The sequence below is a fragment of the Nyctereutes procyonoides genome, unplaced genomic scaffold, assembly GCF_905146905.1.
Source record: "Nyctereutes procyonoides isolate TBG_1078 unplaced genomic scaffold, NYPRO_anot_genome, whole genome shotgun sequence".
Lineage (NCBI taxonomy): Eukaryota > Metazoa > Chordata > Mammalia > Carnivora > Canidae > Nyctereutes > Nyctereutes procyonoides.
The window spans coordinates 10971459-10976148 of NW_026575044.1; positions in this window are offsets into that span (position 1 = coordinate 10971459).

Below are 4690 nucleotides of genomic sequence, written 5' to 3' on the forward strand. Positions count from 1 at the left end.
CCCACCAATGAGATTCAGGAGGAAGCCCACCTAGGGGTGATTTCCACTGACCTCAAGAAATGACAGAGGAAGATTCCTTCTCCACCCCTCCCTCCCTCTTGTCTCTGTGCAACTGGCTCTGTGCAGGTGGGAACGCCAGAGAGGGAAATGGAAAGAAGAAGGGAATTATCATGAGGATCTCACTGAACTGCTGAATAAAGCAAACCAGACCAGTGCACTCCATTCTTATCCTGGGAGAGAAACTCCTGACAGTGTGAGCCCCTTGGAGCCTAAATTAAGCCAAGGCTTAAGCAATTTAACCAATTTGTTACCCTCCATGAGGGCCTGCAGGTGCTTGCAGCCAAAGCATCCTGAACATTTGATATACTTCTTCACCTTGGCCTCCTGGAGCCAGGGAGGCCAGACTCCGCCCTCAGGCAGTCTCCTGGGGGCCCATGCAGGCATCTCCAAACAGCTCCACTTTGCTGCTGGTTTTGCCACCGTGGCCCTCTTGCATCTGGCCTGGGCTTCTGGAAACTAAAAATTCTTTCAGTGAACCAGACGCCAAGCCCCTTAAGAAGAGACTTCTCATTTCTGTATCTCCACACTGCCCGGAATATACCAAGTACGGGAAGTTTTCTGGGATGAATCAATTAATCCCCTCCTGGATCAGAGCAGATGGTACTCGGAAGAGTGTCTGTGGTGACAACTGGGTCTCCCTGTGCCTGTACCAGCCCCTCCAAACCACCCCCTACATACGGGGCCCCCAGTAGGGTGGAGCCTGGGGCAGCGAGTGCAAGTCCTCCATGAGGGGCAGGGGTGGGCAAAGCTCCACTGGTGTGGAGGGTCCCTCCTTCCCCCCCCTCCAAGAGGTCTGTGTCCTTCACCCACCCTGTGTTTCATTCTGGTCTCAGGACTCACTGTAGGTACTAGCCAACAGTTTGAGCAGCCTCATCAGAGCTTCCTAAAAACTTAAAATGCCATCAGGATCACCTTCACTACACTTCAAATCACTAGCCTGAGGATCGCTAATGTGTGTGGTTTTTTAAAAGATTTTTACTTGTTTATTTGAGAGAGAGAGAGAGAGAGAGAGAGAGAGAGCACATGAGCAGGAGGGGCAGAAGGAGAGAGAATGTCAAGCAGACTCCCTACTAAGCCCAGAGCCCGACATGGGGCTCAATCCCAGGACCCTGAGATCATGACCTGAGCCAAAACCAAGAGCCAGACACTTAACCGATTGAGCCACCCAGATGTCCCTGTCACTAACATGTTTTATGTCTTTCACTTTACAAATGAGAGAAACTGAGGCCCAGAGAGCTGAACTAGCCAGCGGGTGGCAGCTACTGGTGGCAGAACAGGAATCAGCCTTCTAGGCACCAAACTCACAGGCATTTGGTTGTGTTCACTCTTCTACTCTTAGGGAACCATGACTATGGGGGAGTCTCACATGCGTTCACGTTAGGAATGGTCTCTTTGCCTGATGAGAAGGGAGGGGGCCACAGGTGATGTCGGGGAAGGCACTGGTCTCAGCTGCCCCCCAGAAGCCCACCTGGAGCAGGGCCGGGAGAGGGCGCACCTGAGCAGCACTGCCCCCAGCCTCCCAGGAACACAGGGATGTCACGCTTGGCACCTGCACTAGTTCCTCACTCAAAAATCCCACCCTCGGCCATTTGAGAAGAGGAAAGAAAGGAAAGGACAAGGCAGACTGAGACGACTGTGGAGAAAACGGATGGGATTCCGGGAATTAAAAAGACTTTGCTTTTCCAGGGAAATCTGAAAAGACATAGCCTATATGAAAAGTGACTGGTCCCACAGGGGAGGAGCAGGGAGATGAATGGTTTGGGAAATTTTAAAATAATCGCCTTTCCTTGCAACAATCCTATAACCATATCACAGCGACAGTGCCAGCTGGACATGGGGTGGGTCACTGCACAGCACAGGTAAGTCCCGAGCCTCCCCGCTGCATGCAGTGGCTCAGATGTAACAGCAATGACACCCCCATTAAAAATAGATGATTGCTTGGTTGCCTGGCTGGCTCAGTCAGTGGACCACGTGACTGTTGATCTCAGGGTCTTGAGTTCAAGCCCCACCTTCGATAAGGAGCCTACTTAAAATAAAAATATATAATTGCTAGGGCTGCCTGGGTGGTTCAGGGGTTGAGCATCTGCCCAGGCTCAGGCTGTGATCCCTGGGTCCTGGGATCGAGTCCCACATCGGGCTCCCTGCAGGGAACCTGCTTCTCTCTCTGCCTGTGTCTCTGCCTTTCTCTTTGTGTATCTCATGAATAAGCAAATAAAATCTAGAATGTATTTTTATACATATATATTTTAATATATAAATATATATATTTGCCAAAAAAAAAAAATGCTGCAAGGCTGAAAGAGCGATTCTAGAATGGGGGCAGGGAGGGGACACAAGGGATGGAGAGAAGAGAACCATTCAGAGAAAACAAGGAACAGCCTGAGAAATCTGACAGAGGTCTCAAAAATAAAACTCCCTGGGATTCCTGGGTGGCTCAGCGGTTTAGCGCCTGCCTTTGGCCCAGGGTGTGATCCTGGAGACCCAGAATCGAGTCCCATGTCGGGCTCCCTGCATGGAGCCTGCTTCTCCCTCTGCCTGTGTCTTGGCTTTTCTCTGTCTCTCATGAATAAATAAATAAAATCTTTAGAAAATAAATAAATAAAACTCCCTCAAAGCAAGAGCTGAGGAAATAAGAGAATGTTTTCAAGCTCCAAGCAGACACAGTGCTCACTCAGGAGGGCCACGGGGCTACGGAGAAGGCACCTGGGGGTGAGGGAACTCTGACCCCCAGCTTCTGGAGTCCCCAGCGCACACACTGTGCAAGGTGCATCCCCAGAACCAAGTCTCAGGGCTCGGGTGAGGTCACACCACAGTGCAGCTGTGGGCCTCCCACTGGCTCCTATCCCTCCCTTGGCAGGTGGATACCCTAATTTCTCTCCAGGCAATGTTAATGCACTTTTCCGGGTATGAGGGTTAAAGATTCTTTTTTTTTTTTTTTGAAGATTTTATTTACTCACGAGAGACACAGAAAGAGAGGCAGAAACATAGGTAGAGGGAGAAGCAGACTTCTTGCAGGGAGCCCGATATGGGACTCGATCCCAGGACCCCTGGTTCACGCCCTGAGCTGAAGGCAGACGTTCAACCACTGAGGCACCCAAGCATCCCGGGATTAAAGGTATTAACCACACAAACTCACTTTGTATGTGCCTGGGTAAGGATCTGCTGTTGGCATGGCCACTCAGAAGCTGTCAGACTGCTGAGGACAAAGGGCCCCACAAACTTGGGGAGGGAGGGGAACATGCTGTAAGGGAGGGGCCTGTGTGCACTCACCCGGATGCACCAAGCAGCTGCTCCCCGCGATATGGTTCTAACTCAAAAACCTGCCAAACCCACGATGTCCATCAATGGTGTAACCAGTCCACGGTGGACCGTCACACAATAGAACATTAAACACCTCGAGTAACTGAACCTGTGCTACATTCATGTCTCAGGAACAAAGTAATAAGATTTCAGAAGTTGTCAAGTGAGGACAGCATGCAATCATTTTTATAAAGTGAATATGACTTCTGGATCATAAGGTTTTATTTCTAAAAACAAATCTGAAGCAAACATGGAAAAAATACTAGGACTAGTTGGTTGGGGACGTGGAGAGACCCAGGCAGGGGTAGCCCCTCTCTGTTCCTTCCAGGATGTCAGAATCACCTTGGTGTCCTCCTCCTCCTGCCCCACACTGTGTTGGGGTCCAAGGTTGCTGCCAGCTATGGGGACAGCTTCCCCAGGCTGGCCTCCTCAAGTGGCTATGTCCCCTGCAACAGCTCCCACCCTGTGACCTGCTCACATGGATGCAGGCCCTCTGCCTTCTGTTTGCACCCCTAAATGTAGCTTGTACCCCCAGCACCCTGGTCAGGCCTCTGACGAAGACCTATCCACACTCAAAAAATTGGAACTTACTGTAGCTCATCTTTGGGACATGCCCCCTGCCCCCCAAACTATTTTCAATTGCCAAATTGAACAAGTTAAACCCAGGTATTCCTCCCCTTTAGACCACCAGGGACCAGCCCTTATGGCCTTTTTTTTTTGTTTTCCGGACCAATATCTATTAAAGTGGGCAATTTGCAAAGCACTGTGCAACACATCACATACATTATCTCGTTTCTCACAGGAGCTTTATTAGGTCGATATTGCATCCACATCTTAACGAATACAAGTGTCAGTAAAATAAGCTCCTTGCCCATGATCTCACATGTAGGGTGAAGCCAAACCATAATACGCTGGTAATCTGTATCACACATCAGGGGTAAAACCTATATCCACGTATGAGAGAAGCATCACTGAGATTCTGTGGCCTGGGACAATATGGACAGGAAAGGGAAAAGCCAACCAGTCCATGCCCCCATCACAGCACCCAGAGATGGACACAGAATAGATGACCAGGGGGTTCCAAACCCTGCCCCCACCCAGCCCCGGTGCGCTGGTTTCTTAAGGCACGATACTGCTTGTCCCGGCTCCACACGGCCCAGCTCAGGAAGCTTCTACTTGGAGAAATGACTGCGGAAACATGAGTGGTTAACCTTTCTCCTCTATAATAGGGCCAATCTCCCGTCTGTGCTCACAGCACAGGTCCTCCCAGGAGCGGCCATGAGATGCAGAGAGCAGAGTCCACACCTACAAACACACCAAACTCCAAGAA